The sequence below is a fragment of the Taudactylus pleione genome, unplaced genomic scaffold (assembly GCF_031769625.1).
Source record: "Taudactylus pleione unplaced genomic scaffold, aTauple2 ptg000274l, whole genome shotgun sequence".
Classification (NCBI taxonomy): Eukaryota; Metazoa; Chordata; class Amphibia; order Anura; family Myobatrachidae; genus Taudactylus; species Taudactylus pleione.
The window spans coordinates 2,403,884-2,418,670 of NW_028284676.1; positions in this window are offsets into that span (position 1 = coordinate 2,403,884).

Here is a 14,787-nt window from a genome sequence, read left to right on the forward strand (position 1 = left end):
TATGTATTATATTGTTCTTTAATATTGTGATGGATATATGTGTGGTATGTGACACTATAGCTGACAAATGGGCATATTAACCAATTGACATAACTTGTAAAAGGTTGTTAAAAAATATAAATGAAATGGCCCTTATAATGGGTTAAAGTATATAAATAAGGGAGATATAAATGGCCGTCAAAATGTATAAAAAACAAGTTAAATACATGGGAGGTATATAATTTGTTAAACTCCATTAGATATGGAGTGCAAATGGCCGCTGGAACGCAAAGGAAACTTTCTGGAACACATGATCAAAATAAGTAGTCATCTAAAATGGCCGCTGAAACGCATAAAACTGGAAGTAGCGGTAATATGACCCGTGACTGATAGGAAGAAACACAGCAGGATTGAATCTTACAATTTGCAAACGATTAAGGAGGTATAAAAGCCCCACCTATAATATGGGGAGTATTCTGTCTGAGGAAGCCACTGAGACTCAGAGAGGCGGGGAAACGCGTTACATCTTATCCACCGACGTGTATGCTCCTCGTTACCTGTTGCATGCTGCAAGGACTATTCAGCTTTAAAGCATGCCGAGGCTGGGAAGGAGTACTACAAAATCCCTTTGCTAAGTTCCCAGTGAGTATTATCACATGGATGTGTGCTGCTAAAAAAGCCACTAAGAGGATTGAACTCTGATATCTGTACCACAGTGTGTTAACCATCTAAGCGCTGGATTATATGCCTTTACTTAATCTGTTGACCATTTAAGTAACTGGACTATTGAGATTTGTACCTCAGTGTGATAACCATCCCAGTGCTGGATATGTGTTATAAAAACTACTAAGAGGAGTGAATTCTGAGATTTGCACCACAGTGTGTTAACCATCTAAGCGCTGGAGCGTATGTCTTTATTTAATATGCTGATCATTTCAATAACTGAACTATTGAGACTTGCACCTCAGTGTGCTAACCATCCAAGTGCTGGATTGTGTGTTTATCTCTAAAATTACTAAAAGGACTGAGATATTATCTATTATGCTGACCATTGGAATTGGAAATTTACATTTGCGTTCTATATTTTCCAAAAAAACGGATCATAGGGAAAACAAAGGATCACTCAGAATGGCGTACAGTATCACTGTCAAGTTTAGAAAACAAAATGCTTTTTTGGAACTTAATGAATGACATAATTTCCACATCCCCATATTATAGTATGGGGACTGTGGATATTAATAGCGATACAATTATAACCAGGAGATATCAGTGATATCTCCTGCATTACAAGAATGATGAATTACCCTGGCACTTAATTTCTAAAAAAATCTTAATTTTCACCTACTTTTGTAGAAATAAAGTGATGATGAATAGACCCCTAAATGTCTCTTTGGGTTCAGATATGTAGCAGGATTCTAAAATCCAGTCCAAGTGGGCATCTTCATAAAATGTATTTTAGTGAAAGGCATAATAAGGACACATCATCCTTTAGACTATTAGCACAAGCAGGACCCTCCACCCTCTGTTGATATGAGTGTACTTAACCAGGTGCCAAGTTTATTTGTAGTGTATTAGTTACTGGTACAGCCGTACTCACTGTTATACATTGGTTGATCTGAATGGTACGGAACTTGAGCGGTGCATACAAAGCACCAGCTGGTGATATATATAGTTAACGGAGCTTGTATACGCAGGACGAGCTGTATATATATACTTGGCAGTATGCAGGATATTATGGCCGGACCTCTGGAGCTAAGTGGAAAACAGCCATGTTCCACTGTGGCGCTCTTCACAGTGACAAGATGGTGCAGAAGACCAAACAGCGGCCATCTTGGTTGGGTGAAATACTTTACTTCAGAGGCAAAATGTTTTTTTACTAACCTAAACCAGGCAATAACTGCTGACAGATGCTGCTTAGTCTACATGGGTGATATTGTATAACTCTTTAACTGCTTGTTATCCTTGGGGCACTATATTTTCTGTATTTTATGATCTTGATATCTATTTGAATCAATCACCTGTGGGGAATCCTACAGATCATTGTCTGCATATTTCACAGACTTTAGTTTAAAAAGCTGGGATTGTTCTGGCAAGCAAATGTCAAAGCATCCTCTAGGGCTTCCAGACAGGCCTGGGTGTGGTGAGCTCGGCTGTCCAGTGAGTACTTGTGAATCATTATCTAGTGCCATAATCTGTTTTAAACATGTGGAACCAAAAGCATTTCATCAGCATTCCTTCATGTCTGAGAGAATCTCACGGTCTGTTATTATAGATGTAAGAAGTTCCCTCTCTGATTTTTTCTCCTTTACAAATGTACATGTAACTGACTTTAAATGCTGGTGTTCCGTCCACTTCATTGGCCAACCAATTACAAGTGTTCTCAATGGTAGCCAATGAATGACAGTCACAGGGACTAACCCCACTGGCTGGAGAAGGGGTTACATTTATGGGGATTTTTCAAACCTGTTTTTATTTTCCGTTTTCATTAAATTGGATCAATGAGGAAGAAAGGGGAATGGAAGATTATATTTTTTTTAATGTAGATTATGAGCTGCTGGGAAGTGAGAGGTTGGGATGTCTGAAATCTTTTGTTCAAGTAAAAAAATGTCTTTAAAATTTTTGGTACAGTTTGAGTCTCCCACATTCAAATTTTCCGAAATACGGAATAATTTTGGCATGACTGAGATAATGAAACCTTTGATTTTTGATGGTTCAATGTACATAAACTTTGTCTAAGGCACAAATTATTAAAAATATTGTATAAAATTACCTTCATGCTGTGTGTATAGGGTGTATATGAAACATAAATTAATTTCATTTCTGTACACAAACTTTGTTTGAGCCACAAAATTATTGAATATATTGTATGAAATGACCTGCAGGCTGTGTGTATAAGGTGTATATAACACATAAATGCATTCTGTCTGTATATTTGGGTCCTATTCCCAAGATATTTCATTATGATATGCAAATATTCCAAAATACAGAATATTCTGTTATCCAAAATACCCCTGGTCCCAAGCATTTTGGATATGGGAGACTCAACCTGTACAGTTTATTGAGCAGAATTCTTAGAGATCCCTGTACATTCAAACTGGAATCACTCCGATGGCAACGTTCCTCCAAGGGTACCAATCTCATTCATTATCCTGTCCTAAAGGCTCGGGATGCACCAGAATCATGTCTACACCCCATGTACTGCCTCAAGGTGGTTGAGATCCATTGATTCCAATGCTGCAAATTCTGTGCCTTCTCCACTGCTCTCTCCTTTCTCTCCTTTGTGCAAGCCATACTGTTTTGTTCCTCTGAGCAAAGTACCCAGCCTCAAGCCACCCACTGTCATCTCTCCAAGTGGAAATTACTGATAACTTTCAAGTCCACTCTTTAGATGTATACTGTACAGGTACCTATAGTCACATTAACAGTGAAATCTGGAGCAGCTCTATACACAATGGTGTCTTCAAAATCACCAACTAATCAGCCAAGACTTTGCTGCGGTATTTTACTAAATTTGCAGAAAAGAACCCTCTGCAATCACACGTTTCCATTTCAGACCCTGATCTATAGATGTTCTGTCTGCTGATATAATACATCCATAGAAACCGCCATTGCTAGTAGCAATCCATTACATTGGTAACAGTAAGAAAGAATACAATATGAGGCTCACAGCATGTGTTTACAAAGTTAATGTATACTGCAGGCTTAGAGACTAGTGGGTAGAAGCTTGGGGCAGGAGAATTACAGAATTACATGGGCAGCACAGACGGTGTAATGGTTAGCATGACTGCCTCACAGCACAGAGGTCGTGGGTGCAATTCCCACCATGGCCCTATCTGTGTGGAGTTTGTGTATTCTCCCTGTGCTTGCGTGGGTTTCCTCCGGGTACTCCCGTTTTCTCCCACACTCCAAAAATATACTGGTAGGTTAACTGGCTCCCAACAAAAATTAACCCTAGTGTGTATGTGTATGTGCATGTGATACGGAACATAGATTGTAAGCTCCACTAGGGCAGGGACTGCTGTGAATGGCCAACTATTCTAAAGCGCTGCGGAATATGTGTGCGCTATATAAAGGAACTGGTAATAATAATAATAATAACAATAATTACAGGGGTGGCAGGCTGATGCATGTTCTCTCATGATGCAAATACAGGTCCCATGGGCACCCTAGTTAATGTTGAAAGAGGAGTGCACTATTGCGCAGGCTACATCTTCCTGTCCCTCCGAGAAGACTTTATTTCCTGTACCAAGATGGCCACTGTAGTTAGTACTGGGCATACGCAGCACCATCTTGTCACTATGTGGAGTGACAAAGTAGGAGTTCACGAGAGACCCAGCTATTACCTGCATAAAAGGCTGTTCCAGCCTCCGACACCTCTACCCACAAGTGTCAGACACTGACCAGCTTGGGAGCTTTATAAAACCCCACTCTGCTCAAGCTCCTTCTGCTACCGTAACAGCATGCATGTAACAGTGAGTACGGCTGCACCTGCTATCTATTAATAAACCAACACCACTGGTTAAGTAACTGGGCTGTTTATAGTTTGAGTCATCCCCTGGTGTGTTCTTAACTAATCTGCAATAACAACACCTACACACACACACATAATTTTTAAACGTTAAATCTAGTTTCCAGTGAAACGTGGCATTCGGGAGCCCTATCTTTGAAATGTAAGTAATAGTGGATTATTCAGTATTATTCATAAAAGCCTATGAGCAATCCTTTGTCTCATGAACTTCTCTGAAATAGTAAACCAAACACGGTGTCTTATGCCAGATTATTGTGATCCCACAGTTTACACTACTTTGTGCCTGTCAATTCTTGCTTTAAATTGTTAGTGCAGAGCATAAGAATCATTCATATATACTTATAAGCAAGGGCCCGAAAAAACAAATATAGTGCATGGGTAGTGCTCAGAATTAGGTATTTTTGTTGTTGCAGGTATTTGCATTGAGCAGGCCAATCACATTTGGGTTATCTTATCAACAACTTTTATCGTCCTGTAGATGTGGTGATAAATCAATGGAGGTTGCTTGCAGAGTATGCAAGATGTGTGGTGCAAAATGCTTCTGAATCTTTGCTGGTGGCCATGGACCTCTGACCTAATGTACTGGTGCTCACAGGCCTCAGGCCTGACTTTACTCAGCATAAGTTCACCACTTACCCCATCCCACATTCTTTTGTCCCCATGGCCTAATGCCCAACATTACTTTGCTAAGAAGATAGTGATGGCCCAAGGCCTCCTTCTATTGCTGTGAATGGGTGCGTCATGGAGCGTCATATAGCTATTTTGCTTTTCACTGCCGCAACGCTGCTATCCACGACATCCTCAACTTGACTGGCGGCGATCAGTGTGCTCTGCTTCCTTGGGCCGCGGCATCTTCTTACTTGTTGGCGGTGCTCGTGGCGGTCAACTTAAATGGCCGTTGCGAGATCATGGGAGTGCTGACTTGGCGAGCCACGATTGGCTCACTACCTTTGCAAAACTTGCTGGATTGGCAGTGAATTCTGATTGGCTCACCACCAGTCCTACCCACTGGGCTGACAAATTCTATATCAGTGGGTGTTGCCTCAGATTAAGTTTGTGGCTTATCCCTCCCACAAAGGCATACTCTTAAGTGTAAATAAGTCTGCAAAGACGCACAAACATCTGAAGAGAGGCGCAGAGGTGTAAAATGTAAAATCCAACTTCCTACATGATGTTAGTATTACCCCTTTCTTTGACAGACATTTAATCTATGTCTTAAATGCATCATGACACTTAGGGGACATTAGGGTGCAATTGGAAAAAATTACGCGGACCCTGCAACCAACTTTAGATTACTGCGGGTATGTACGCGCCTGATACCCGGGGTATACAATTAAAAAAAATAATTGGCGGCGGGATTTTTCGCAGGACAAATCCTGTGGGAAGGGAATTTTTTTTTCCACTCAGCCTGCAGCCTGCGGACGGATGCGGAGGACGTGCGCTAGGAGCGGGTGCAGTGTAGTTTTCTCCCATTATCAGAGAACTACGCATCTCTGAGAGCGGATTGACCTTACCTGATGCTCAGTATGATATTCATCATCATAATCATCATCATCAAAGCAAACTTGCACCAGACCTATCCTTGATGCAAAAGATACAACATGCCCTCAGTGAATGCTGCCTATGTACAGCCCGGTCGTGCCCTTCAGTGGCGAGTTTAGATGAAAAGCGCACGACTCTGCATCGCCATAGTTGCGTAGGCTGGATTCTTGAACAGCATCAGCACAAGCCTGCAGAAGGTGTCTTGGAACCACTGCTGGATGTTTAATGTGATAAGCAAAGAATCAGCTGTCTCTGGAAACCATAAGCCCGAAGCCCTTACCTTACCCCCCCTCCCTCCCCCTCCCCTTTATCCCACCAGTGAATCTGGCAGCAACAGAAAGAGACAACAGAAGTGTCTCCCGGGCAGCAGCCACCTGCAATGAGGATAAGGTGACCCCCTTTGAACCTCTTGCATAACTGGAAGCTGTCTTCAGTGTATCAAGATAAGAACGTTTAGTGTTATAATGCAATACAATTTCATGGGGCCTGATGACAGTTCGTTTAATCCTTTTCCATACAAAGAGTCATAGAAACTCATGATATTGTTGTTTTGCATTTGAGGCAATTCACGGAATTTAAGCCTTATTGCAGTGTTTTTTGTCTCCTAGGGCATAATAGCCTGGGGCGCCTGGTAACTTGCTGTGATACAAAGACACCACAAAGCACAATAATAATAGTTTTGCCAGAGTAAACAGCAGACCCAGCAACATATACAGGTTGGGAGATGTTGCTAGGTGTCAGTCCTATCTCCCTAGAACAAAGCATATTAGTTTGGTCATAGATGCCTGCCAACTTGAAACTTGTACATCAGGCAGGCCCCCACTTAACAGCTGCTGGACAAGAAAGACTGATGGCCAGATGAGCATGTGAAGGCTGGCCTTTTTGCTCCGCCTCCCGGTGCTCTGCTCATCTGGCATGCTTAGACTGGGGCATGCCGCGAGGCCACAGGCCTGTGACTTCCAACACACACCCGTGAGATGTGACCACACCTACATTTGCGTGCATGGGTTGCCAGGGCCAAATGAAAGCCCCAGTCCATCCCTGGTCTCCAGAAATATTTTCCAACAAAAATCTGAGCTGAGAAGCACTGAGCAGTGTGGGAATCATTTCTTGTCTAAAGGCATACCTGGGTGTATCATCTATGCTGGAGCGCCCTTGGAAATATAATATATATATATATATATATATAAGAAAATGAGGTGGATATGGTGTATACAGGTTAAAATTGAGACAATTAAAACCAGCAGGATGGAACATTAGGCAGGATGTACTAAAAGGAAAATGGCGTAAAAACCCCGTTTTCTGGGTTTTACCGCATTTTCCATATATGTATCTCCAGCTGACCGCCGGCTCTCCAATGCGGAGGGTAATGCCAGCTTTTGCTGGCATTACCCTATAGAAGCCTATGGGCTTCTACTGCATAGCGCTGATCCCTCTCAGCATGACCTGCAGCCGCCGCGTCACTCTGCACATGCGCAGATGGACTCGCGGGTCATAAACCCTGGAAGTCCACGGCACAGAGCACATCACAAAGGAAAGCTCTTATCGGAAGAGCTGTCCTTTGTGCTACTGATCGCATATGTTAGTGTATATGCGATCAGTAGGGATGCGAAGCATGGCAGGATGTACTTTGCAAGGTTAGTACATCCCGCCCAATGAATGAACTGACAGTGGTGGACATATTTGGAATTAATTTTAGCTCACTGTTCACCTCTGAAAGTAGTGACTGAGCTTAGGAAGTCAGAACAGTAACTGTTCAAATACACTGGGGCTCGAAACAGGGACTCTCCCACCGAACGCAAGATGGGGAGCCCTGCCTGCATTTCAGTGTGACTGGCACAAGGACTATGGACAGGATGCATGCCGCATCAAATTCAGTATACAATGCATCCCGCCACTGTTCCCATGCATGCCAGAGTTTATTACACCATTATGAAAGAAGGAGACCGCAAAGGACAACTCTCTCGGTAAGAGCTGTCGTTTGCGAATGAGGGACCGCCGGGTCTATGACACATGCCGCAAGGGGTGCTGGGAGGGATCCGATTGGCTCCCTCTCAGATCACTATCCGAATGTAAGCCAATAGGCTTCTATAGGGTAACGCCATATGAAGATGCTTGGTGCATATGAGAAATGCTGTCAAACCCTCGAATATGGTCTTTTTAGGGGATTGACCGCATTTTCTACATTGCTGCATCCTGCCCTGTGAAAGGTGAGGGCCTGCTTCCTGACCATTATGAGGTGCTGAAGTAATGGCCTGAGGGAGCGGATGTGCACAGTGCAGCTTGTATTATTCCTGGTTGTCATCAGTGGCCAGTGAGATTAATAGAAGTGCTGCATGCAAGAAGGTCCGGACCCCTTCCAGGGGGTGACACCAAAATGCCGGCTCCTCTGCAGTGACAGGGAGCCGGGTGCTGCTTCATGCAGCAGTGCTGGCACAGTCTCAAGGGTCAGCTCAGCATTTCCAGAAATGCTGGGCATGCCCCAGGAGAGATAAAAATAGGGGTTTCCAGCAAGCCACACCCCCGGAGTGAAATAGAAACAGCCTTCAGCAAGACCACGCCCTTTCCCACAAGACCACTCCCCCTTTTCAGGCGTGCTCTCTTCTGACGTGCTCGGTGGGTTTATTTACTGCACCAGGTGTCACTTGCCTCGGTGCCGCCACTGGCTGTGTGTCAGGACCGGAGTAGCAGACCTCCCTGGCAGTGAGACCATGTGATTTCTGGCACTTGCAGCAGGTGCTGGGCAGACGAGGGTGGACCCTTTTACCCCAGAGGCAGACTTCCTACAGTGGGCAGGAACGGAAGGGGAAGGTCCTTCTGAAAGCTGTAAGGAGGGAGGAGAGTCATCACTGACAGACTCTCACATTAGGAAACCCGGGACAAGTGACCAGAGAGGACTGTAATATCACCCTGTGCACAGCCCTACAACCCATCACTACATTTCCAGCTATCTGCTCAAGTAAATTTAGGCTTACCATACTGTCCTATTAACCCGGGACACTCATGAATTACCCTGGTTCTTTGGCTGTTTGGAACCAGGTGAAATCCAGGCTTGAAGTCAGCCAGCCACAGAACCTGTGTAATTCTTGAGTGTCCCGCTTTAAAGGGATCGTATGGTAAGCGTATATGTATATTTATATTTTTTAGGGTGTTTTTTACTATAGTGTTCCAGCATATTCAGCATAAGCTGTACATTTGTATAGAATGAACAATAGCAGTCAGGAACTTTCTTCTATAGGAGTGGTTCTCAAACTCGGTCCCCACACAGGTCACTTTTTCCAGGTCATTTAGCAGGTGCACCAGTGTATTCTTTACTCACTGACACATTTTAAAAGATCCACAGGTGAAGCTAATTATTTCACTTTCGATTCTGTGAGGAGACCTGGAAAACATGCACTGTTTGGGGTCCTGAGGACCGAGTTTGAGAACCTGTGTTCTAGGGAACTCATTAATACTTCTTTTCCACCAAAATCCTGGGTCTGACCTGGGTTTTCAGACATGGTTCCAACCCAAGTCAGACACTGTTTACACAGCACCATCAATCTGGGCTATTCTCAGGTCAGCCCCGTTCACACTGAACCTGGGTCTGCCCTGCCAAACTTGTGAGGTCATATAAAGTGGGAGGTGACTGCTCCATAACCACCAATCAGCTCATTTTAGGCATGACCCAGGTCAGATAACCCGGTTTGCGCCATTTACACTGCATCATTACCCGGGTCCATCCTGGGTCCGACCCTAGTAGCAACCAGGGTTGGATTGCCGGGTCACTTGACCCAGGTTATTTTTCAGGAACTCTTTTACACTGAGCTGCGACCCGGGTAGACCCAGCAAAAACCCAGGTTTTTGCTCTGGTGTAAAAGGGGTATTATTCACATCAGAAGACAGGTATCATAACCATTTTCGGTCACCTTAGGGGCAGGATGCAATCGGGAAACTGGCTGCCTTAATACGGGCAGCCGGCTTCCCGACTGCTGTATCCCGGCGTGGGTTAAATGACAGGCGTCTATATCTAGACGCCTGTCATTTCCCCGACGCCGGGAGACAGGCGCCCGGCCTCCTGATCGAAGGGATGCCGGGTGCTGCGAGCGGACAGCCGCGCGGGGGGAGGGTTAGGTTTAGGGCACCCTGGGGGGAATTAGGGTTAGGCACACCCTCGGGAGGGTTAGGGTAGGGGGAGGGAGGGTTAGAGTTAGGCACCCCCGGGGGGACTTAGGTTTAGGCAGCGAGCAAAGGGGGGGGGTTAGGGTTAGGCACTTAGAGGGGAGATTAGGGTTAGGCACTTGGGGGGGTAGGTTAGGGTTAGGCACCCCTAAGGAGGGTTAGGGGGTTAGGTTAGGACGATCGGGATTTCCAGCGCTGTAGGGCTTCCGCTGCTGGGAACTCTGCATCTGTCGGCCTGCCGCTGCTGGGAATCGAACCATGCGGCCGGCGGTATTTCATACCGATTCCTTAGGGGCTACTTCAGGCAGTCTGTTGAACTATTAGCAATTGTGGGCCTAATTCAGACCCGCTCGCGAACGCTGAGCGCTCGCAAGCGGGTCGATGTTGGCCAAGTGCGCATGCGCACGACAGAGGCGGCTCCATCGTGCGCATGTGTGAGACCCGAATAAGGACGGCCAAGCCGTCGCTATGGGTCTCGCACCAAAGGGGGCGTGCTGTCGATGTTGAGTGACAGCACGCCCTCTTTGGTGGGCATGCCGGGGGCGTTGCTGCCCAGACGGAGGCGTTCCCATGGGAACGCCTACCGTCTGGGGCCGGCCCCACTGACATCACAAGTGATGTCAGTGGGAGTTCTCTTGGCTCTGATAGAGCCAAAAGCACTCCAGGGTTTGCGGGAACGAGACCCTACCGCAAGGGTCTCGTCGCAAGCCCGATGGTCGCGATGGTCTTGACCATCGCGACCATCTTTTTGGCCGCTCGCTATAGCTGTGGGTGGTCACCCACAGCTATGCGAGCGGCCAGGAGGCCGCTCTGAAAAATAAGAGGGATGGCCCTGATTCAGGGCGAGTGCTCTGTCAGAGCGTCCGGCTCTGAATCAGGGCCTGTTTTCTTCCCATGCTCAACAAAGACTTCACAGTATAAATTCCTCTTCAGTTAAATATCTCTATCTGAGGTACTGAAAGTTGACGGACGGCAGGACCTGTTCTACATATGTATGTGCAGAACGGGTCCTGTGTGATGGCACGCAGCCCCTTCTATTTTCTGCCTGATTGTCAGGCAGAGGCAGTGACGTGCAGTAAGGTAAATGGCTGGGGAGGCACTGGCTAGTATCAGTGCCAGATTTACATATATATAAATGAACCCGAAGGTTCATGTGGGCATTATACAAAGGTGCAGCAATATATAGTGCTGGATATTTGGTGAGCTTCAATCAGAGATGAGCGGAAAAGGAAGACAGGGGAGGCAGTGCCTCACCTGCCAAACACTTTTTACTCCAGAGTTTTGACTATAGAAATGATTAGAATAATACAAAGAAGATATTTATAATATTTTCTTTACATTGTTTTAATAATTTTCATAGTAAAAACTCTGGAGTATACCTAAGTATGACAGGAAAGGCTCTGCTAACCTGCCTGCACATCACTGGGCAGAGACATTTAAAGAGCGGTGCAGGGGCAGGGATGGCTGGCGTTCCCAGAAATAGGGGCGCCCCCCGATTTCAAGGAGTGGCAAGGCCAGGGGCTGCGACCGATGGTTGCGATGGTTATTCCAGCCTGTGACGTTGGTCGCAGTGCTGGGATCACAAATGCAGCAGGGGGTGTCATACATATAGTAACCTGGTCGATATCAACCAGGTTGGCCTGCATGCAGGGGTGATGGATGATATCGTTATCGTCCATACGTGCCCGTTCACTCTAGGTCCGGCAGCAGGCAGGGCACCAGACCTAGAGCTATGAAAAATGACAGTTGGGAGCTGATTGGCTGGCACCTTATCACTTTTCACTCTGTCTCCTAACACTGCTTAAATAGTAAATAGACCCCTAGGAGATGCTGTGTCACAGGACTGTAGTATGCACCTGACGCGTTTCATTCAAGCTATGAGCACAACAGACCTGCTGGTTGAAATTAAATTTTAAAAGAGTTATAAAAAATAAACCGTTATTTATAAACACACAGTGTCCTAACCTTCTGCTTCAGTGTTCTCCCCAGGCTGTTTTTTGCGGGTGCACCACCCGGCAAGAAACAGCCTACCACCCGGCACTGTGGAAGCCTGCAAGTGGGGACAGTATCTGGGAGCTGTATAAAAAGGACCAGATCCTACAAACTTTGCAGCTTTTTCATAATCAGATGACTGGGCCTCTAATAAAATAAGAGGAGAATATATAAAATGTTATTTCAAGTTTAAATCATTATAAGGTCAGGGTTTAAAACATTTTATTATGGCGAAGGCCCCCACCCGGCTACTTCTCGATGCCACCCGGCTGGAAAAATTTTCTGGGGAGAACACTGTGCTTTCTTAAAAAAGCAACAGGGGACATTTATCTGAGATAAAAACTAGGACTGTATCACAGAGTGACTCATATTTGGAATTCTCTCTAGAAACATACTGTAATAGAAAACATTCTGACACCTATTTGATTAGGAGCGAAGGGGACCAGTCTTTAACATGCTTGCCGCTTTAAAAATACGGGCATACTTGCATGTATTCCTGCAGCAGCTCCAGCTCACAGTCTAACACATTAAGCCCATGATCTAGGTCTACTTTATATATGGAATAACAAGCATTGGTGTACAGTATATTAGCCACATCATCGTAATGAATTACATCAGAGAGATGCAACATCATATATACACAATAGAGGGTGACTGCATGATAACAGAGCACACAGTGACCACAGCTACAGTATTGTTATATTATTGAAACATACTGTACACCTTACCAGTGACGTGCGGTGAGGTGAATGGCTGGGGAGGCACTGGCTAGTATCAGAGCCAGAGTTACACATACATATATGAACCTGAGGGTTCATGTGGGCATTATATAAAGGTGCAGCAGTATATAGTGTCGGGAATTTGGTGTGGGAGAGCAGCGTGCATTGCAGGCAGGAGAGGAACCAGATCAAGGAGTAGATCTGGAAGGATTGCCTTGAAGAGGCCACGTAAGTAGGAAGGAAGAGCAGCAGTGTCGATAGATTCAGGAATATCCTTTATCCTAATGTTGTCTGGTGGACACTATTTTCCATGTCTTCCTGCTTTTCCGCCTCCTAGAGCATATCGGCATGGAGGGCCGACAAGGGCCGACAAGTTAACCTCAGCCAGAGAGGGACAAATATCATCCTTCATCCTGCTTCAGAGTGTCAGTCCTGGTGCTGAGCTCAGATAGGCCAAAGTGGAATTTTTTAATTGCTTGATGCAGTTTAGCCTGGAAGGTTGTCTTAATGTCAAGGACAGAAGCCACAAGCTTGCGGGCCCCCTTGGAAACGTCCTCAGAGTCAAAACCAGGAGAACCTCTAGGATCCAATGGCAGCTGAGTGGAAGATGCAGGCAAATTGTCACATTTCTTAATAAAACTGGAAGAGAACAGTGCATTTGTTTATTGAGGACATGGTTGGAGGAGAACCCTGCAGAGGCTGATGAAGAGGGGGCTAGGCACCAGACAGCAGTACCGTGACAAGGCTATGGAGTGCCCTGTGCCAGCCGTGCCACTAAGCGCATGACATCATGATGTCACGCAGAGGGGGTGGGGCTTCCAGCACCAGAAAGTGCAGTGGCAAGTGCAGGATTTTGAAAGGGGGGGGTTCCAAATACTTGGTCACCGAACCAATGACAAAACATCTAGCCACAAATATATAAATATATATATATAAATATATATATATATATATATATATATATATTCACATAGAAACAGCTTACACAGGATTTAGTACCACTACAGTAAAATATACCACTCAGCCTATGACGGGGTACACGCACACAGACAGACACACACAAGACACCTCTATCACTGAAAAACATGAATGCAGCAGGCAAATAAATACAGCCAGCATGATTTATTAAAGACCCCCTTCCCCCCAGTAGTGCCCCTTATACAGTGCCCCCAGTAGTAGTGCCCTTGTACAGTACCCCCAGTAGGGCCCCTTATGCAGTGCCCCCAGTAGTGCCCCTTAAGCAGTGCCCCCAGTATGGCCCCTTATGCAGTGCCCCCAGTAGGGCCCCTTATGCAGTGCCCCCAGTAGGGCCCCTTATGCAGTGCCCCTTAAGCAGTGCCCCCAGTAGTACCCCTTAAGCAGCGCCCCATATACAGTGCTCCCCTATGTAGTGTCCTTAGTAGTGCCCCTTATTCAGTGCACTCAGTAGTGCTCCATATACAGGGCCCCCTTTATACAGTGCTCCAGTAGTGGTACCCCCTATGCAGTACTCCCAGAAGTGCACCTTATAGAGTGTCCCCAGTAGTCATCCCCCCTATGCAGTGCTCCCAGTAGTGCCCCCCTTTATACAGTGCTCCCAGTAGTGGTCCCCCCTATGCAGTGCCGCTTATACAGTGCCCCCAGTAGTGGTGTGCCCTATGCAGTGCCCCCAGTAGTGCCCCTTATACAGTACCCTCAGTAGTGGCCCCCCTATGCAGTGCCCCCAGTAGTGCCCCTTATACAGTGGCCCCAGTCGTGGTCTCCCTATGCAGTGCCCCCAGTAGTGCTCCTTATACAGTGGTCCCCTTGGAGGTACCCGCAGAGGGGTGACACCAAGGTGCCGACTCCTCAGTTACAGGAACCGGCTGCTACACTGTAGCATTACCT